Genomic DNA, 24,043 nt, shown 5'->3' on the forward strand with positions numbered 1-24,043 from the left:
CAAGAGAGCTCTAGCAGCATGAAAAAACAAGTTAGTTTGACACCCTAAAAGGATCACAATAGATCTATAGCGACAGACCCCAAGCAAAAGAAAATTGTCAAAACATAAGAAATGCAATTCAGAATATGGATGGCAAGTAAGATGAATTAAATTGAAGAGAAAGTTCAAAAAAACACAAATACTCCCCCTCCAAAAAAATTTTCAGGACATGGATAAAGAATATGAAAAATCAATAAAGAGCTAGACAACACAAGAAAGGATCTAACAGAACTCAAAGAAATGAAAGAGCCATTTAGCAAATTTCAAAACACAGCAGAAAGCCTCAATAACAGGCTTGACCATGCAGAAAAAAATAAACTCAGAGCTTGAAGACAATACTTTCAAACTGACCCAGCCAGTCAATAAAGAATAAAGAATAATGAACAACCACTCAAAGAAATGTGGAACTATGTGAAACAAGCCAATCTACAAACTACAGGTATCCCTGAAAAAGAAAACGAAAAAGTGGTGAAAACCTATTTGAGGGAATTATTGAAGAAAAATTCCCTGGTATAGCCAGAGATTCTGATATCCAGATACAAGATGGTCATCAAACACCAGAAAGATTCATAGCAAATAGGACATCTCCATGACAAATAGTCATCAATCTGGCCAAAGTCAAAATGAAAGAGAAAGTTCTACAAGCTGCAAGATGAAAGCAACAACTAACCTGCAAAGGAAAATGCATCTGGCTAAAAGCAGACATCTCAGCAGAGACCCTACAAGCCAGAAGGGTTTGGGGCCCCATTTTTAGTCTTCTTTTTTTCTATTTTAAATGTAGAGTTCCATTTATTTTCACAAATAGAACAATTGCCAGCCAAAAATTTTGTATCCTGTAAAACTCTTTCATAAGTGATGGAGAAATAAAGACTTCTCCAGAGAAGCAAACACTAAGGGAATGTGCCAATAGGCCTGCCCCACAAGAAATACTCCAAAGTGCATTAAATATGGAACAACACAATAGATACCCACCAGGGTAAATACACCTAAAATATAAAACTCACAGATCTTAATAAACAATAGCACAATAAGGAAAACAAAACAAAAAGGTATCATTCAACATGATAAACAGAATAGTATCACACATTAACAATACTAAAACTGAACAGAAATGGAATTAATGCCTCTGTTAAAGAATGGCTGACTTGATGAACAAAATATAAGCCAAGTATATGCTATCTCCAAGAAACACATCTAAATCACAAAGATTCACACAGACTGAAAGTAAAGGGTTTCCATATTCTACACAAATGGAAACCAAAGGGAGCCGGTGTAACCATTCTCATACAAGATAAAATAGAATTTAAATCAATAATTGTATAAAAAGATAAAGATGGTCATTATATAATGATGAAGGGATAAATACAACAAGAAGACATAAAAACCCTAAATATATATGCAGCTAAAACAAGAGCTCCCAGATCCATAAAATGAATTCTACTACATCTAAGCAAAGAAAAAAACAGTATCATCATAATTGCTGGCGATTTCAACACCTTACTTACAGAACTGGACCGATCACTGAAGCATAAAATCAATAAATAAACACTGGACTTAAATGAAACTCTAGAACAAATGGACCTAACAGACATTTACAGAACCTTATACTGAAAGACTAGTGAATATACATTCTTCTCATAACCACATGGGACATTCTTCGAGATTGATTATATCTTAGGCCACAAAACAAGTCTTAGCAAATTAAAAAAAAAAATCAAACTCATACCATGTATCTTCTCAGAACACAGTGAAATAAAACTAGAAACCAAATCCAAGAGAAACATTCAAATCTGCAAAAGGTGTTGAAAATTAAACCACATGCTGCTGAACAATCTTTCAGTCAATTATGAAATTCAAGATGGAAATCAAAAAATTCTTCAAAGGGAATGACAAAGGGGACACAAAAATGCTCAACATCTCTAATCATTAGGGAAATGCAAATCAAAACCACAATGAGATATCACCTAACCCCAGTGAGATCTGCCTTTATCAAAAAATCCCAAAACAATAAATGCTGGCAAGGATGTGGAGCAATAGAAACACTCTTATGCTGCTCGTGGGACTGCAAATTAGTGAAACCTCTGTGAAAAATAATTTGGAGATACCTCAAAGAGCTAAAAATAGAAATACCATTCAATCCAGCAATAGCAATATTAGACATCTACCCAAAGGAACAAAAGACATTATATAATAAAGACATCTGCACCCAAATGTTTATGGCAGTACAATTCACTATTGCAAGGATGTGGAAACAACCCAAGTGCCCATAAATCCATGAGTGGAATAATAAAATATGTTATATGCATACAATGGTATACTACTCAATTATAAGAAATGACAGAGATCCAGCACGTCTTATATATTCCTGGATAGAGCTGATATCACAAGAATGGAAGAATAGGTACCATATGTATTCACCATCAAATTGGCACTAACTGATCAACACTAAGGTGCTCACACGGTAGTAATATTCTTCAGGGATTGGGGGGTTGGGGGTGGGCAAACTCACAATTAATGGACGTGGTGAGTGTTCTAAGGGGGAAGGGCATGCCTCAAATTATGGGTTGGGTGTGAAAAAGTTATGACATGTAACCAAAATGGTTGTACCCCATAATATCCTGAAATAAAAAAAAATAAGAGATATAATTCAGAACAGGAAAATAAAAATAGTCATTACATTTGAAACACACACACACACACACACACACACACACACACACACACACACACACACACACAAAGAAAAAAAAACATGCAAAAGCAGTTCTAAGGGGAATATACATAGCCATAAAAGCCTACATGAAAAAGACAGAAAGGTCACAAATTAACAACCTAAGGTCACATCTTAATGAATTAGAAAAAGAAGAGCAAATCAAACCCAAAGCTAGCAGAAGAAAAGAAATAAGAAAGCTCAGAACAGAGCTAAGTGAAATAAAAACCAGAAAAACAATACAAATGAGCAACAAAAAAATGGTGAGTTCTTTAAAAAGATAAAAACACTAGCTGTATTAACCAGAAATAGAAGAGAAAGGACTTAAGTAAGCTCAATCTGAAATGTAAAAAGAGACATTACCACTGATGCCACAGAAACACAAAATATCACCCATGTATACTACAAAAAAACTCTATTTATGAAAAATAGAAAACTTAGAGGATCTCTGATTCCATACAAAGTGTATAATTATTTTTTCTAAATCTGTGAAAAATGGTGTTGGTAATTTAATAGGGATTGCATTGAATCTGTAGATTACCTTGGGTAGTATAGACATTTTAACAATGTTGATTATTCTGATTCACGAGCATGGTATGGTTTTCCACCTATTTACATGTTCTGCAATTTCCTTCCTTAGTGTTTCATAGTTCTCTCTATAGAGGTCCTTTACCTCTTTAGTTAAATATATTCCTAGATATTTTATTTTCTTTGTTTCTATTTTGAAGGGTATTGAGTCCTTAATTTGGTTCTCTGATTGAATGTTATTGGCATATATGAATGCCTCTGATTTGTGTGTATTGATTTTGTAACCTGAGACTTTACTGAATTCATTAATTAATTTCAGGAGTCTCTTGGTTGAGTCCTTGGGGTTTTCCAGATACAACATCATATCGTCAGCGAAGAGTGAGAGTTTGATATCTTCTGTCCCTATTTGGACACCCTTGATTCTTCTCTCTTGCCTGATAGCTCTCGCAAGGACTTCCAATACTATGCTGAAAAGTAATGGGGACAGTGGGCAGCCTTGTCTGGTTCCAGTTATGAGTGGGAATGCTTTCAATTTTTCCCCATTCAGTATGATTTTGGCTGTGGGTTTGTCATATATGGCTTCTATCATTTTTAGCAAAAGCAATTTTAAGCAATAAAAACAAAATGGGAGGTATTGATTTGCCAGACTTCAAACTATACTACAAGGCTGTGGTTCTTAAAACTGCCTGGTATTGACACAAGGGCAAGGACACAGACCAGTGGAACAGAACAGGAAATTCAAATATAAAACCATCCTCATATAGCCATCTAATCTTTGACAAAGCAGACAAAAACATACTGTGGGGACAAGAATCCCTATTCAATAAATGATGCTGGGAAAACTGGATAGCCACGTGTAGAAGACTGAAACAGGACCCACAGATTTCACCTTTCACAAAAATCAAATCACGGTGGATAACAGATTTAAACCTTAAATGGGAAACGATTAGAATTCTAGAAGAAAATGTAGGAAAGACTCTTACAGACATTGGTCTAGGCAAAGAATTTATGAAGAAAATCCCTAAGGCAATCACAGCAACAACAAAAATAAACGAATGGGACCTGATTAATTTAAAAAGCTTCTGCACAGCCAAAGAAATAGTCACGAAAATAAACAGACAGCCTACAGAATGGGAAAAAATTTTCGTGTACTACACATCAGATAAAAGACTGATAACAAGAATCTATTTAGAACTCAGGAAAATCAGCAAGAAAAAATCAAACAATCCTATCAAAAAGTGGGCAAATGACATGAATAGAAATTTTTCAAAAGAAGATATAAGAATGGCTAACAAACATATGAAAAAATGCTCAACATCCCTAATCATCAGGGAAATGCAAATCAAAACCACAATGAGATACCACTTAACTCTGGTGAGAATGGCCTTTATCAAAAAATCCCAAAACAACACATATTGGCATGGATGCGGAGAGACAGGAACACTCATACACTGCTGGTGGGAATGCAAACTAGTGCAACCCCTGTGGAAAGCATTATGGAGATACCTTAAACAGATTCAAGTAGACCTACTATTTGATCCAGCAATCCCATTATTAGGCATATACCCAGAAGAACAAAAGTCACTCTATAACAAAGACACCTGTACCCGAATGTTTATAGAAGCACAATTCACAATCACAAAGATGTGGAAACAACCCAAATGCCCATCAGTCCACGAATGGATTAGTAAACTGTGGTATATGTATACCATAGAGTATTACTCAGCTATAAGAAATAATGATGATACAACATCTCTTTGGTTCTCCTGGAGAGAGTTGGAACCCATTATATTAAGTGAAGTATCCAAAGTATGGAAAAACAAGCATCACATGTACTCACCAGAAAATTGGTTTCCCTGATCATCACCTAAATGCACATCGGGGAAGGATACCAATTGGATATCAGACTGAGACGGGGGTGGGGAGAGGGGATGGAGGTATGCCTACATGATGAGTGCGTTGAGCACAGTCTGGGGAATGGTCATGCTTGAAGGTGCTGACTCGGGGAGGTGGGGGGGAGGGGATGGAGGTATGACTACAAGGTGAATGCCAGGCGCACTGTCTGGAGAATGGACACACCTGAGGCTGTGACTCAGGGGGATGGACAGGACACGGACAATGTATATAACCTGAGCTTTTGTACCCCCATGAAGAGCTGAAATAAAAAAAAAAAAAAAGAGTTCCCCAAAAAAAAAAAAAAAAACTTAGAGGAAATGGATAAATTCATCCTAACACACAACCTCCCAATCCTGAATCAAGAAGAAATAGAAATCTTGAACAGACAAATGATGAGCAAAGAGTTTGTAGTAAAGTATCTTCCAAAAAAAAAAAAGAAATTCACAGCCACATTCTACCAGACCTACAAAGAAGAACAGCACCTATCCTGCTAAAATTATTCCATGATATTGAAGAGGCAGTACTCCCTACCTCATTCTAAAAAACCAGTATCACCTTGGTAACAAATCTAGGAAAAGACACAACAAAAAAAAAAATTGCAGACCATACCCTTTATGAACATAAATGCAAAAATCCTCAACAAAATACTAGTGAACCAAATTTAACAGCACATCAGAAAGGTAATTCACCATGATCAAGTGGGTTTCATCCCAGAGTCACAAGGATGTTTCAACATAAGAAAATCAATTAAGTGATTCACCACATAAACAGAAGCAAAAACAAAGACCATGTGATTATCTCAATAGATGCATAAAAAGCATTTGTTAAATCTAGCACCCTTTTTAATAGTAACCATCAACAAACTAGGCATAGAAGGGACACACCTTTAATTAATAAAAGTCATATAAGATAAACACACAGCTAACACCATACTGAATGAGGAGAGTTGAAAACATTCCCCCTAAGACCTGGAAGAAGACAAGTGTGTCAACTATCACTACTTCTATTCAACATAGTATTGGAATTCCTAGCCAGAGCAATCAGGAAAGAGAAAGAAATAACGGGTACCCACATTAGTAAAAAGGAGCTCAAACTATCCCTGTTTGTTGAATATATGATCTTATATCTACAAAAACCTAAAGAATCTACCAAAAGACTCCTAGAATTCATAAATAAATTCAGCAAAATCTCAGTTCACAAAATTAATGTGCACAAACCAGTAGCACTTCTAAATACTAATAACAGTCAAGCTGACAGTCAAACCAAGGACTCAATAACATTTAAAATAGCTACAAAGAAATTAGAATATGTAGGAATATACTTAACCAAGGAGGTGAAAGATCTTTACAAGGAGAACCACAAAACACTGAAGAAAGAAATCATAGATGATGCAAGCAAATGGACAAAATATCCCAGGCTCATGGATTGTTAGAGTAGACATTGTCAAAATGTCCATACTGCCCAAAGTGATTTACAGATTCAATGCAATCCCCATCAAAATACCATATTTCACAGATCTAGAAAACATAATTCTAAGCTTCATTTGGAACCAAACAAGAGCCCAAATAGCCAAAGCAATCCTAAGTGAAAAGAACAAATCTGGAGCCAACATATTACCTGACTTCAAATTATACTATGAGTCTACAGTAATTAAAACAGTGCAGTACTAGTATAAAAGGCATAAACCAGTGAAACAGAATAAAGAACCCAGAAATAAAATCATGTACCTACAGCCAGCTGATCTTTGAGAAAGCAGACAACAACTTACACTAGGTAAAGGAAGTCCTATTCAATAAATGATGCTGGGAAAACTGGATAACCACATGCAGAAGAATGAAACAGAATCCGTCTCTTTCACTACTCACAAAAATTAACTGAAGATGGATAAAAGACTTAAATGTCATGCTTATTGCTCTGGCCTGGGTGATGCAAAGACATTATATGCAACCAAAATGTCTGTATCCCCATAATATTCTGAAATTTAAAAAAAAGGAAATAAATGAATAAATTGATAAAAATAAAAATAAAGATATTAAAAGAAAAAAATCCTAAAAGAAAAAGTAGGAAAATTCTTCTATACATTGACCTAGGAAAAGAGTTTATAATGAAGAATCCAAAAGTAAATATAGTAATAACAAATATAAATAAATTGTATTTAATTTAATTAAAAAGCCTCTGCACAACAAAGAAAATAACAAAGTAAATATACAGCCTATAGGATGGTGGAGAGTATTCATAAACTGTACATCTGATAAAGTGCGGATATTCAGAATCTACAAAGAATTCAAAAAAATCAGCAAGAAAATATTAACCCCATTAAAAAGAGGCCAAAAGACATGAAGCGAAGTTTTTCCAAATGAGATAGACTAATGGCCAATAAACATATGAAAAAATGCTCAATGTCACTAATCTTCAGGGAAATGCAAATCAAAACCATGATGAGATATCATCTAACTCCAGTGAGAATGGCTTTTATCAAAAATCCCAAAGGAATAGATGCTGGCACTTACATCTCAGGAATGGGTAAACAAACACCACAGGTACTCACCAATAATTTGTAGCTAAACAATGGACACACATGGCACAAAGAGTTGTAAAAGAAAATGGAAACCAAGAAGGCGGGGTGGAAAGGGGATGAAGGGAATGAAGGAGGTGAAGGGTAAAAACTATCCAGTGCAATGAACACTATTATCATGATAGGTACACTAAAAGTCCTGACTTAAGTATCATACAATGTATCCATGTAACAAAAACATGTGTACCCCCTTAATATTTTGAAATAAAAATATCTATATCTATCTATCTATTTATCTCTCTCTCTCTATGTGTGTGTGTGTGTGTGTGTGTGTGTGTGTGTGTGTGTGTGTGTGTTACATGAATGAAAGAGAAGGAAAGGAGGTATTTCTTGGAAATTAAGATGTAATTCCTTAAATACTTTTAAACTACCCTTTGATACTTTTCTTCTATTTTCAAAACACTGATCTGAAACCAATGAAAATTAAAACATACTATCCTATTAATGACATAGTGACAAACCACATTACAGTTAATGAAATATCATGAACATCATCAATATGCCTGCTTCTGGGCCAGACTTACTGGCGCTTTGCAATCATTATGATGATTTATATTGACTCATACCAACTTAATAAACTAATATTGAATGTATAATCTCAACTTCTGGTTTCATGAAGCAATAACAAAAATTTGAATATATTATTTTAATCACCTATTTTAAATTCCAAGACAACATGTAAGTTTCAAAGGCAGTTTTGGCTTTTTGTAAGGACTTTTTGAGGAAATAAATCTTTGAGAGATAAACCAATAGTATGAAACTAAATTTTCACACTAAATAATACAGTTGACTCTTGAATAACGCAGAGGATGGGTGCTGAACCTCATGCAGTCAAAAGTCTCATATATAACTTTTGATTCTCCAAAATCTTAACTACTAATAGCCTACCATTGACTGGAAGCCTTACTGATAACATAAACAGTCAATTAATGTACATTTTGTATGTTATATGAGTTATAAACTGTATTCTTAAAATAAAATAAGCTAGGAAAAGAACATGCTGTTTAGAAAATTATAAGAAAGAAAAAATATATTTCCTCTATGTTAATTGGAAGTGGATCATCATAAAGGTCTTCATCCTAGTCATCTTCACATTGAGTATGCTAAGGAAGAGATGGGTGAGGAAGAGAGTTAGTCTTTCTATCCCAGGGGTGGTAGAGGCGATAGAAAATCCACATATAAGTCCACCTGGATAGTTCAAACCCATGTTGTTCAAGAGTCGGCTATATTTCTGCTTTGCTGAAAGTTCAAATTCATATTAGAAATATCCTACCATAAAGGTAAATCTCTCCAGGTGAAGCTGGAATTGTAGGTCAAAACTATGCATGTATTTTATTATATTATAGCTTTTCATGTAACTTTAAATAATGACCTTTCTATAATTCACAGCCCTTTGACAATTGTTGTTTAAATGTATAAACTGTTTAATATTTTGATTTTAAATATCTTAAAGATGACAATGAAGAGTTTATATTCCATTTGCTTTTTAATGATTATTTAGTAATGCAATAAATTTTAAATATTCTTTCATGACATAATATCCAGCAGTTCCACTTTAGACAATGATTGAGTAGCTTGTACCTGATGAGTCATCATATCATGAACAACTAAAAAACTGGCAAAAATATAAGGAACAAACATTTTTAGGTGTTTGAAATGGGTAGTACAGGACTACAATCCACGAGAAAGTAATTTGAAAAAATTAGATCACCTCCACTATCATCCTGAATTTCTGCTTCAAGGCATTTACTTAACTTTTCCTGGGAGAGAGGAAACCCCCAAAAGGACATAGGTGTTATTGAGCAAAAGAAACAGAAATTAAAGTTCATAGAAAGAGCTGGAATACGTAGGACTGATTAAGTATCAGGGAGAATGGTGGTAGGAAGAGAAAGTGCTCTTACATCTGCATAGTCTGAATTGAGTCTTTGAATTAAAAGCTACCAATTCTTAGGGTAAGTTTTCATTAGGCTAGGCAAAGAATACTCTTGGGTTGGGGAACTATTATGCACTTCTACATAGAAAAACTTCCATACTTACAATTTTGTGAGATTTCTAGTCCTATGAACTAGAGCAAAAAGATATTGTTCAATTTCCAGGTCATATAATAGATATCACAAAAAGGCCACATCTTAGAAACAGAGCCAAATCAGTCCTACAGGTGACATCACTGAAAATGCAGAGTAGGGAACTGCAAAACTCTGTCTTTTCACTAAAGCAACAATTAAGATGGAAGAAAGTTTTACAATAATTTTTCTCAGAACTCTGGAACCTAGTATCTTACAACAAGTAAGGGAATGCTAAAGAAAGAAAGAAGCTACTAAATTTCAGTAATAGTGTATTGTGACATTTCAATTTACTTGCTATCATTCCCCACTCCCCAACCTGGCAGTGATCGTGATAAGGGAAGCCTGGTATTCCTGGTGCATGTTGCTGGTGCAGAGGGAGCAATAAGAACCTTGTTCTCAGATAATTGTGGTTGTGTGTTTTGCCATATCAAATGGTTTCCTTTGGGATTAGCTCAGAAGTTTAATTTGTTTCTCCTGTTTTGGAACTTTCTCAGGGCTAGAACAACCTCCAGAATTGCAGTTGTTGAAAGTACAACAATTGGTACAGAAGCAATCTATGTAACCAAAACATTTGTACCTCTATAATATTCTGAAATTAAAAAAAAAACTCACTGAATTGCATACTTAAAAAAATAGCTGCATAGAAAATAAAATACCTGGCAATATACTTAACTAAGGAGGTGAAAGATCTCTACAAGTAGAACTAGAAAACACTGATGAAAGAAATTATACCTGAGACAAATGGAAAAATGTACCATGCTCTTGGATTGGATGAATCAACATCGTTAAAATGTTCATTCTGCCCAAAGCCATTTATAGATCCAATGTAGTTCCCATAGAAATATCAATGTCTCTTTTCACAGATCTAGAATAACCAATCCTTAACTTCATATGGAACCAAAAAAGAGCCTGAATAGACAAAGCAATCCTAAGCACAAAGAACAAATATGGAGGCATCACATCACCTGACTTGAAGTTATTCTAAAAAGCTATAAAAAGACTCATAGAACAATTAATCAGAAAAAAAACCTAGAAATAAAGCCACATAGCTAAAAATAACTTATTTTCAACAAAGCATACATAAACATACACTGGGGAAATTACACTCTATTTAATCAGTGGTGCTGAAAAAATTGAAAAGACACACACAGAAGAATGAAACTGGATCTCTATCTTTCACCATTTACTAAAATTATCTCAAGATAGATTAAAGGCTTAAATGTAAGACCTGAAACCAAAAAAAAAAAAATTATAGAACAAAATATAGGAAAAACTCTTCTGGACATTGGCCAAGGCAAATAATTTATGACTAAGACCCTACAAGCAAATACAAAAACAACAAAAATTAATAAGTGGGACTCAATTAACTAAAAAGTTTCTGTACAACAAAATAATCAACAGAGTACATAGACAACATACAGAATGGGATAAAATATTCACAAACTATATTTCCAACAAAGTACTAATATCTAGAATCTACAAAGAACTTAAATGAACAAGAAAAAAACAAATAACTCCATCAAAATGTGGGTAAAGCACATGAACAGATTTTTTTTTCAAAAGAAGATATACAAATAGCCAACAAATATATGAAAAAATGCTCAACATCACTAATCATTGGGGAAATGCAAATTAAAATTACTGTGAGGTACCACCTTATCACTGTCAGAATGGCCATTACTAAAATGTCAAAAAAAAAAAAAAGAATGTTGGCAGGGATGTGGTAAAAAGGGACTGATTATGCACTGTTGGTGGGAATGTAAATGTTTACAGTCTCTATGGAAGACAGTATGGAGATTCCTCAAAGAACTAAAAGTAGACTTACCATTCAATCCAGCAATCAAACTACTGGTGATCTTCCCAAAGGAAAATAAGTTATTTAATAAAAAATGTACCTTCACCCAAATGTTTATTATAGTAAAATTCACAATTGCAAAATTATGAAAATAACATATGTGGTCATAAATTGATGAGTGGAAAAAGAAAATGTGGTATGTGTGTGTGTGTGTATATATATATATATATAACATTATGGTATACACACACACACACACACACACACACACACACACACACACACATATATATATATGTGTGTGTGTGTGTGTGTGTGTGTGTGTGTGTATACCATAAAGTACTACTCAGTCATTTAAAGGAAAGAAATATTTTTTGAAGCAAATTGGATAAAACTGCAGACTATTATCCTAAGTGAAGTATTTCAGGAATGGAAAAAGAAATACCACATGTTCTCATTTATAGATTGTGGCTAAACAAGGGGTATATATGGTCATGAAGTGGTGTACTAGACATTGAAATCTAACAAGCGGGAGGATAGGAGGAGGGTGAGGGATAAAAATCTGCCCATTGGATACAATGTACTCTATTCTAGTGATAGGTACACTAAAAGCCCTGACTTCAGCACTATAGAATTCATCCATGCAACAGAAAATACTTGTAGCCCCTCAATCTATTGAAGTTAAAAAAAACAACTTTAAGAAGTTACTAATTAAATTTAGAATTTAAGGCAATGTTCAATTTTCTTTCTAATATGAGAATGACATCTTCTGTCAAAGTTCAGTTTGATATTTTAGAATGGGGGGGAGTCTTGTTTTTAGAATTATTTTTGAATATTCTGAAATGTGCATTCTAGCCCAGAAAAAATTTAAGTATATATAGATATTTATCAATATAGAAAACATATTGTTATGTATTCCTTACCTACAGAGTCTATAATCACACACATAAATTATCTCGTATTTCTAAGATTAGCCAAAAAGTATGTACTTAAACATGTATTTTTAAATATTTTTGTCTAAAAAATGATGACTAATTTTTAATATCACTAAATAAATCCTGGTATTCTTTGTTAAAATCTTAGAAAACATTTCATATTTTATTAATAAAAATTCTTGTCTAAAAAGAAATGTATTAATGTAAAACTACTAATTGAATTAAATTGTCTTTTCAAATCAGTAGCACCAAAATGTCTTTCTTGGCTTTAATTCAAAATAAAAAGTAAAGATCTTTATCAACCATTTTCGAATACACACTGCAGAAGTATTTTATATAATCCCAGCACTGAGTCAAAAGCTTTGAGCTTAGCAACTTAGATTTTTAAAGTATCACTTTTATGGTTAAAATAAAGAAATGCACACTTTCTCTACCAGAGAGAGAGAATGATTATGAGACTCACCACTCACTTAAATTGGAAAAATAAATTCTTGTTCAAAGGCAGAATAGGATCAGTGAAGTATGTAAGAGCCTAAAACAAATACTGAGAGACTCGGAGGCTAACTCAAAGCTTGTTTAGATTATTAAGATATACACAACTCTTTATCTAAAACAAGTAATCACACCATTAGTATGTGTTTATATACTGGAATGAAACAGTCTCCACTTATGTGTAATAGATAAATTTCCCTAGCCTGACATTTCAGATTTAAGAAAAGAAATGTTTTTAATTTACTTTTCCCTTTTCCTTTCCTTGTTTTTGGCTTTGATTTAGTAGACCGCTGGATAGATAGACACATAGGAATCTACATATTCATGAAACTAAATATCTATATCTATTAATACCTATCATACACATATGATATAATAAACACATATGTATGTGATACAGATATACACATATGAATACATGCATATCTACATATGTATATATACACATACACTGTTTTATTCTATTTCCCATAAACACAATCAGATTAATTGGTAAATGAATCAATCAGGGTGACTGACTGCTAAAATAAAGATTTAAACAGGATCAACACTCACCTAACATAATACACAACATGCCCTGGATACATTCTAAAACCATTCATCACATCAAGAACCTGGAAAATCACAACATGAATTAAAAATACAAAATCAGCAGACATCAACACTGAGATGAATCTGATGATGGAAATATTAGACAAGGATTTTAAAACAGCCATCATAAAAATGCTTTAAAAAGCAATGACAAAATTTCTTCAATCAAATATAAATAATAAAAGATATTAGCAAAGAAATAGAATTTATATAAAAGAAAAAATTAAAAGCATAGACTTTAGAAATAAAATAACCAATATCAAACTTATAAATAAGCTCAGTGTTAGAGTGAAGATGATAAAGGATAGATTCAGTGAAATTGAGAACCGGTCAATAGAATTTATTTGGCTTGAGTAAAAGATAGAAAATGTGCTGGAAAATAAAGACAGAACAGTGTCTCAGGGACTTGTGTGAGACAATTACACAATTTTTAACATTTATACCATAGGAGACCAAAGGGAGGGAGAAAAATGTTGGGCTGAAAAACAAACTTGAAAAAATAATATCAAAAGCAGAAAAATCCCTAAATTTGGCAAAACATATATACCCACAGATTCAAAAAGTTTGGCAAGCACCAAATAGGACAAACCTGCAAAAATCCATGCCAAGACACATTACAATTAAATGATTTATTTTATGACAATAAAACAGAAGAATGAAAAACAGAGAAAACAAACATAAAACAAGTAATGGATTGAACACTTAAGCCTTGATATATCTATAATTAGGATAAATGTAAATTATATAAATATGCCAATTAAAGAAAGGTATTGGCAGAGTGAATGAAAAATCATGACTCAACCAAATGCTATTTACAAGAAAATCATTCATACACTATTATAAGGTAGTTGCAAATAAAAGGGTATAAGAAAAGATGTATCATACCGACATTAACATAAAAGCAGAAGTGACTATTTTGTTATCAGGTAAAGTAGATTTCAGATTAAAAAAAGAATATAATAACAAAGAAGGAGATTACATCATAATAAATGGATTGATTCATCAGGAATACATGGTGATCCTAAATGTGTATGAACCAAACAACAGTGATTCTTCTTTCTGTCTCTATGGATTTTCCTATTTTGAACATTCCATATAGATGGACCCATGTATCAAAAAGCTTTTTGAGTCTGGCTTCTTTTCCTTTAGCATGATGTTTCTAAGGTTCATCCAAGTTGTAGCATGTATAGGTACTCTATTTCTTTTTTATGGTTGAATAATGTCCCATTGCATGGTTATAACTTTTGTTTATCCAGACATCAGTTGATGAACATTTGGGTTGCTTCAACTTTTGACATTACACTAGACCATGTTCAACTTTCCCCAGGTAAAGTCACTGAAAACCTTGTAGCTCCATTAACAATTTACCCTCATCCCACCTCTTTCCTAATGCTTTCCTTACTGCCACCAATATACACTATAAATTATTTAGGTTGGTGCAAAATTAATTGTGGTTTTGGACCTTGAATTTTAAATCATTATAACTAGGCTCAAACACATCTTTATTAATCAAAATAGGAACCATTACAATCAACACATTTTTGCCAATGAGAAATAAGTTTGTTTATTCCTGTAGCATAAAAATCTGTGCTTTGACATTCAATGAACTCTTGGAAAGCATTTTCTGCATCCCTCTGGTTGTGGAAGTGTTTTCCCTGCACAAAGTTGTCCAGATGCTTGAAGAAGTAGGAGTTGGTTGGCCAGAGGTCAGGAAAATGTGGTGGATGAGGGTGGTTTACAACTCTAAATTAGCTGTTACTTCCTGCTTGTATAGAGCCTCAAAGTCAGCAGAAAGTGAGAGCTTAGAGACATTTCAGGATGTTTTTTGAGCATGTGCACAATTCTGGGCATGCAACTTGTCTTCTGGATTCTTAAGAATATGTTGGAGTTTTTAAAAGCTCTTATGTACATCTCAGTCCTAAACATTTTCTTCCAAGATTTTTGGTTAGTTTCCTGTTTTTCCCAACTGTTACACATTACCTCAGGCATCAGTGACCAAAATATTTGCCTGCAAATATTTCAATAAATACCACCACATAATGGCTTATTACTGCATGAGTTCGGAGTCAGACAAAATAAGACAAGCCTTTTCATGTCTTTTTTCCAGGTAACTACCAGACAGATCAGATAATGACTATTCTTTTAGAATGAGGTATATTTTAATTTTAAAATTAATATAGAATGAAAAAAGAGCCAAAATAGCCAAAGGAATCCTAAGCAAAAAGCACAAAACTGGAGTCATCACATTACCTGAATTCAAATTATACTGCAAGGCCATAGTAGCCAAAATAGCACAGTACTGTTATAAAGCACATTTGTAGATCAATGGAACAGAATAGAGAACCAAGAAATAAAGTCATATACCTACAACCACCTGATATTTGACAAAACAGACAAAAACAGTCACTGGGAAATGGACACATTATTCAATAAATGGTTCTGGGAAAATTGTATAGCTATATGGAGAAGAGTGAAACTTGATCCCTATCTTTCACCATACACAAAAATTAACTCAAGATGGATCAAATACTTAAATGTAAGACATGAAACAAAAATCCTAGAAGACTATTTTGGACATTGGCCTAAGCGAAGAACTTATGAATTAGACCCCAAAAGAAAATGCAATAAAAACAAAAATAGACAAATTATATTTAATCAAACTAAAAAGCTTCTGTACAGCAAAATAAATAATCAAAAGAGTAAACAGATGACCAACCAGAGAAAATATTCACAAACTATATTTCCAACAAATGACCAATATCCAGAATATATAAGGAACACAAACAACTCAGCAAGATAAAAACAAACAACTGCATTAAATGCTGGGCAAATGACATGAACAGGCATTTTTCAAAAGAAGATATACAAATGGCCAGGAAACATGAAAAAATGCCCAATATCACTAATTGTCAAAGAAATGCAAATTAAAACCAGAATGTGATACCATATTACTTTAATTAGAATGGCCATTACTAAAAAGTTTTTTAAAAAACAATAGATGTTGGCACAGATGAGATGAAAAGGGAATGCTTATATACTGTTAAATTAGTACAACCGCTACAGAGACCAGTATGGAGATTTCTAATACAACGAAAGTAGATCCACAATTAGATCCTGCAATTACACTACTGGGTATGTACCCAAAAGGAAAAAAAAATCATTATATAAAAAATATTACCTGTACTTTTTTGTTAATTACATCACAATTCACAGTCTCAAAGATATGGAATCAACCTAAGTGTCCATGAAATGATGACTGGATAAAGAAAATGTACTGCATATGTATGTGTGTGTGTGTGTATATATATATATATATATATATATATACATATATATGCAAATGATAGAGTACTACTCAACAATAAGAAAGAATGAAATAATGTCTCTTGAAGCAATTTAGATGGAACTGGACACCATTATCCTAAGTGAAGTAACTCAGGAGCAGAAAAATAAACACCACATATTCTCACTTATAAGTGTGAACTAAACTATGGCTACAAAAGGGTACATGGAGTGGAATAATGCACATTGGAGAATCATAAGCGGGGAGGGGTGAAAAATTACCTATAAGGTATAACGTACACTACTCCGGTGATGGGTACATCAAAAGCCAAGATTCTACCACCGTATGATATATATATATATATATATATATGTAATGAAATTCAACTTGTACCCCTTAAATCCATTAAAATATAAAAAAGGAATAAAGTCGGCTTTGCTGGCTCCAGTACTGAGAATGTATGCTGCATTATTTTCAATGCTACTATTGGGCTGGGGAGTGTAAGAAAGGACTGGAGTAAGTTAAAATGCTACAAAGCTCACTCTTCCCACTGAGGATAAGCCATTTTTCTTAAAAATTGGTACTTGCAAGCTTTTGAGTTGCTACAAGTTTTTGGTTAACTTCTGAAAAAGTTGTTTCTGACATTGTTTACCTTGTTTTATCATTACATATGCACAATTTCAGACTTCCTTATTCTGCCATTTTCTCTGACATCTTCATATAACATTCTTGAAAATATAATATTATGGAAATGGAGAACTAACTAGCAGTTACCAGATATTAAGGTATAGTGGGAGGAAGGATTATGTATGTAGATGTAAAAGGGCAACATCAGGGATGCTTGCAGTCATGGAACTGTTCTTTATTGGTCATAATAGTATATGTGGGAAAACATTGCATAAATCTAAGCACACAGCACATAGGCACACAAATGAGTAAAAATCAAACTGGGTAAAATTTGAAAAAGATAGATAAATGATAGCTATTTAATATACTGGCTGTGATATTATACTATGGTTTGCAAGATATTATCAGCAAGGGGACCTAGGTAAAAGGTGCATGGTGTCTCTATGTTTTATTTCATACAATTGTGTGAAAATATAATTATTTAAAACTGAAAAACTTAAAGCAAAAAAGAAACTAATAAAACTGACTGATAGGTAAGATAGAACAAAAAAGACAATTTTTGAGGAGATTATATTCCATCTATTTTGGGAATGGTTAAATAAGTATGTGGCTTGGATCTATGCTGCTGAATAGTTAGATAGTTCAATATCAATATAATACATCCAATGGAATATCTTTGTAAACATCATGAATGGATCAGACTGAGATGGGGGGCGGGGGGAGGGGATGGGTGTATGCCTACATGATGAGTGCATTGCACACCATCTGGGGAATGGTCATGCTTGAGGGTGCTGACTCGGGGAGGTGAGGGGTGGGGGGAGGGGATGGAGGTATAACTACATGGTGAGTGCCAGGCACACTGTCTGGTGAATGGACACGCTTGAGGCTCTGACTCAGGGAGATGGGTGGGACATGGACAATGTATATAACCTGAACTTATGTACCCCCATGATGAGCTGAAATTAAAAAATTGAATGGAAAATTGAAAGGATATCTGCACCCATTTTTCTTGGTGTATATGTATTCACTCACTTTTCACAAAACTTTTAATATAAAAATATATAGGTAGAAAATTAAGAAGAAAAAAATAGCTGTTAACAAACTTATGATGCAAATATAGCATCCAAAATTGGTCAACACAATGAACAAGCACTGAAATAATTTAATGATTTTCTTTTGCATTTAAGGTAACTAAAATATTATCTCTTTATTATTGATAATTTTCAACCTAGATTTGGTCTTTTGTAAATTTTTTATTCCAGCATATTGCAGGGGTACAAATGTTTAGTTTACATATATTGTCTTTGCCCCACCCAAGTCAGAGTTTCAAGCATGTCCATCCCCTAGATGGTGCACACCACACACATTGGGTGTAAATATACTCATCTCCCTCCCCCCTCCTACCTGCCTGCAAACCCGATGAATGTTAACTACTATATGTGCACATAAGTGTTCATCAATTAATACCAATTTGATGGTGAGTACATCTGGTGCTTGTATTTCCATTCTTGTGATATTATACTTAGGAGAATGGGCTCCAGCTCCATCCAGCATAATACAAGAGGTATTAGTTCACCATTGTTTTTGTGGCTGAGTAGTACTCCATGGTGTACATATACCACATTTTACTAATCCACTCATGTATTGATGGGGACTAGAGTTGTTTCTGCATCTTTACAATTGTGAATTGTGCTGCTATAAACATTCGAATGCAGATGTCTTTTTCATAGAATGTATTTTTTTCCTTTGGGTACATACCCAGTAGTAGGATTGCTGGATCAAATGGTAGTTCTAATTTTACCTCTTTGTGGTATCTCCACATTATTTTCCACAGAGGTTTCACTAGTTTGCAGTCCTACCAGCAGTGTATGAGTATTCCTATCTCTCCACATCCACAGTAACATTTATTGTTTTGGGATTTTTTTGATAAAAGACATTCTCACTGGAGTTAAATGATATCTCATTGTGGTTTTTGTTTTGCATTTCCCTGATGATTACAGATGTTGAGAATTTTTTCCTGTTTCTTTTCCATTAGTCTGTTTTCTTTTGAAAAGTTTCTGTTATTGTCCTTTGCCCACTTTTTAATGCGGTTGTTTGATTTTTTCTTGCTGACTTTCCTGATTACTATATAGATTCTAATTATCGGCTCTTTATCAAATGTGTAGCATGCGAATATTTTCTCCCACAACAAAAATACATAAATGGGACCTGATCAAGTTTAAAAGCTTCTGCACAGCCAAGGAAACTATTATGAGAGCAAACAGATTTGGTCTTTAGTATTAGGATTTCTTCTTATGTCTTAAGTGAAAAGTTCCACATTCCCTGTTGACAAACAGTGTTCTTAGTCCTGCAGTTTCAGTTACAGCTTTACTATTATTTTACTGGATAATTCCCACTAGTCATTACAAACACTCTTACAAATTTCTTTGGAAACTCTTCTTTTATTAGTTTAAAAATCTCCTATTCCATGCTGTGTGAAAACGACTCTTGCTGTGATGAAATGAGGAGCAAAAAGTCACTCATGCAGGTCTGATGGCATTCACTATCCTTTCATGTAGAGTAATGGGACTGGTGGGCTTTCTACTGAATATTATTTCTGAGACTCCTTACAAAGAAGGCAGACTGTGTGAACCATACACATATGAACTGTTACACCTTCTTAGACAATCAAGAAAGAGAATTATTTTTTTTTCCTTTGGTTGACAAAGTTGGATAGGTTCAGATTATTAGCATTAGTCACTTTTACAGCAGTCCCAGTTTCCTCTGTGAGTACTCAAGAACAGATATTTCTTTTCTTATGTTTTTATTATTGTGCCTGACGCTAAACCAAAGCAACCAGAAAATTGATAGGAAGACTACTTACAAGAGGAAGGAACAACCAGAAATAATGGATAGTGGTTTATATGAATGATATGATCTCATAGTGTGGAAATGCATTAATATTCTCTTTCTCTCTCACACTCTCTCTCTCTCCCCTCTACCCCCTAGTAGTGTATTACAATATGTGGTTAGATGTTTAATAGTTGTATTTTTTTTTTTGAGATAGAGTCTTGCTTTGTTGCCTGGGCTAGAGTGCCGTGACGTCAGCCTAGCTCACAGCAACCTCAAACTCCTGAGCTCAAGCAATCCTCCTGCCTCAGCCTCCCGAGTAGCTGGGACTACAGGCATGTGCCACCATGCCCGGCTAATTTTATATATATATTTAGTTGTCCATATAATTTCTTTCTATTTTTAGTAGAGACGGGGTCTCGCTCTTGCTCAGGCTGGTCTCGAACTCCTGAGCTCAAATGATCCACCCACCTCAGCCTCCCAGAGTGCTAGGATTACAGGCATGAGCCACCGCACCCGGCCAATAGTTGTATTTTAAAGATAAAAAGGAAATAGTGAAAAAGGAAAAAGTCAAAAAAATAATCCACTGTGAGAAAATTTTATTTTATATTTTTCAGAATTTCATTATTTATTATTATATACCAACTAGTTTATATTATAGTTCTTTTTTTTTATTTCAGCCCATCATGGGGGTACATATACATTGTCCATGTCCTGCCCATCCCCCTGAGTCAGAGCCTCAAGCGTGACCATTCTCCAGACAGTGCGCCTGGCACTCACCATGTAGTCATATCTCCATCCCTTCCCCCCACCCCCACCTCCCTGAGTCAGCACCTTCAAGCATGACCATTCTCCAGACGGTGTGCAACACACTCATCATGTAGGCATACACCCATCCCCCGCCCCGTCTCAGTCTGATATCCATTTTGTATCCTTCCCCGATGTGCATTTAGGTGATGATCAGGGAAACCAATTTTCTGGTGAGTACATGTGATGTTTGTTTTTCCATTCTTGGGATACTTCACTTAATATAATGGGTTCCAACTCTCTCCAGGAGAACCAAAGAGATGTCGTATCACCGTTATTTCTTATAGCTGAGTAATACTCCATGGTATACCTATACCACAGTTTACTAACCCATTCGTGGATTGATGGGCATTTGGGTTGTTTCCACATCTTTGCAATTATGAATTGTGTTGCTATAAACATTCGGGTACAGGTGCTAAGAGAATTATATAGTACATTATATTATTCCAAAATCATAATTTCAGAATATAGACCATCTCATCTTATATGTAAAAAACATCTTTTAATACCTGAGTTAGTTTAGTTGTTCAGAAAGGAGTATGAGATTTATCTCTACCTAAGGATCTTATGTACTCCTTTAGTGCTAAAAGGTTTTTATTCACTTCAGCACCTCCAAGCTTGTCTGCACCAGAATTGTCAGCTCCTCTTTCATTTCTAGCCAAATTGAAGAGACAAAATTTGTCATGTAGTTTTCATTTCCTTCTAAGAATAATCTGAAATACTACATGGCTCCAAGACAAATGTACATTTACAGATGTTTGATCAGCTGTTTTGCAACTGTTACTTATGTCAATGAGCTTCAGTACATCTTCAACATTTTTGACCTCCCATTCCTATAATCCCACCACTTGAACCTGCTGTTTTCCACCTTCTTGCACTCTCAAATTTGTTTTTCTATTTAGTAAGTTAAACATTTTTTTCTACAAATTTCAAAAAAAAGTTTGCATATATCTGAAGTTCTAGCCTCTTATAGGTTGTCTTCTTTAGCACTAAACAGACATCTAGAGCTGCTAATGCATAGATTCTTTAGAACAATCTTGGCTTTCTCCTAAAAAGTCACCATACACACTATGAGATTTTCCACTTCCAGTCTGCCCACAAGAAAATATACAGCCATTCCCCTTTCAAATACAGTTTCCACTAATACTTTAGTCATTAACTTTTTTAAATGAATGGTCATTTTCTCACACAAACACATATCCTATGTGTATCAGTAGGATCTCCTGTCTCTAATGGTCTATAAACCTATAGACCATAATTATATAGATAATTTCATAATGTGGGTTAGTAGCATCAGAGTTCTAGGCTATTTTTTTTCTCTAAGTTCTTGCTGTTGCAGTTATTTTCCTTTTTCTCTTGTTATTTTTCTGCATCTTTCACACAATTAAATTTTCTACGTGCATTTTCTTGTACAGAGGAAGACCATTTAGAAAGTTGACTAGGCATATGGGGGAAAAACCAATCAATGTTTTATCTCTTGGAGGAGGGTCATTCTTAATAGAAGCCATAGTCCATCAATTCTTTATAATTTTGCTTACTTTATCTGAGGACATTGGAGATAGAGATATTTCTGGACTGGGTTCAATTTCTTCATCAGGTACAAAGTCAGGGTTAAGTGAAAAGATGCTCTCCAAGTCTGTCTCTTTGTCTTTTGTATCTCTGTTTTCTATCCATTCAATGGTTACACTTTCAATATCTTCATTTAAAACTGTTACAATTGCTTGATGCATTTGGCCATCACTCCACTTGATCTCCACATAAATCCTAATCTGAATCTTGCTATAGTTGTTCATTCAGAACATATTTTAAAGGATGAATAAATAAATATAAGGTCATATATATCTTCCTCATCTAAATTGTGTATACCATGTTATGACATACTCTGTTGAAATAATTCCAATTGACAATTGAACATGGCCATACAGTCTTGGGCATACTTTAGAAATACAACCAAGTGAAATATTAAAAACAATATATTTCCACATCTTTGCTATTGTGAATTGTGCTTCCATAAATATTTGAGTGCAGATGTCTTTATTATTATATGCCTTTTTTTTCCTTGGGGTAGATGCCTCGTAGTTGGATTGCTGGATCAAATAGTATTTCTATTTTTAGTTATCTTAGATATCTCCAAATTACTTTCCATAGAATCTGTACAAATTTGCAGTCGCACTAGCAGCATAAGAGTGTTCCTATATCTTCCATCCACTGTATGGAGGATCACACACCTGTAGCTCTGGCTTGGGTGACGCAAAGGCATTATATATAACCAAAATGTTTATACCCCCATAATATCTTGAAATTTTTTTAAAAAGAAAATAAATAAATTGCAATATATATATATATATATGTGTGTGTGTATAATAAAGATATGATACGATGTATCAATGAACCTATTGCTTGAGATACATTAATACTCATGTTTACACAATCAATCTTTAGCTTTCCAGGACTACCACATCAATTGGGTGTTTTAAGGTTGTTTATAAATACACAAAATTGGCTTTTCTAAGTAAAAATTGGGGAAGAAAAATCAAGAAAATTAAATTGAAACTAAACAGATGAAACACTACTCCAAAGGTTATAAGTCAAAACCTAACAGATTTAAGAATAGGTGCAATCATCAGTAATATTTCTGATGGCTAGGAAACAAACAAAAATATCTGGTATTTATTTTTGATCTTTGATGATAATGTATAACTGAAAATATTCCTGTTATAAAGTATTTATTATTCATGTTAAGAAATAAAATTGTAGGTAAGCATGTTTTTATTGGTGAACAATTATTCTGTGGTAGTTTGAACTATTTATGACAGCATTTCTTCCATCTTTTTTCCCATACTGTTTCTTTGCCCCATTGGTTTCATTCT

At 33.9% G+C, this 24,043-nt stretch overlaps 1 pseudogene; it reads right to left on the bottom strand.

The window, feature by feature from the left end:
- Positions 1-21,655: 21,655 nt before the first annotated feature.
- Positions 21,656-22,966, bottom strand: LOC123628182 (annotated as a pseudogene).
- Between the last annotated feature and the right edge of the window lie 1,077 nt (positions 22,967-24,043).

The sequence above is a fragment of the Lemur catta genome, chromosome X (genome assembly GCF_020740605.2).
Source record: "Lemur catta isolate mLemCat1 chromosome X, mLemCat1.pri, whole genome shotgun sequence".
NCBI lineage: Eukaryota > Metazoa > Chordata > Mammalia > Primates > Lemuridae > Lemur > Lemur catta.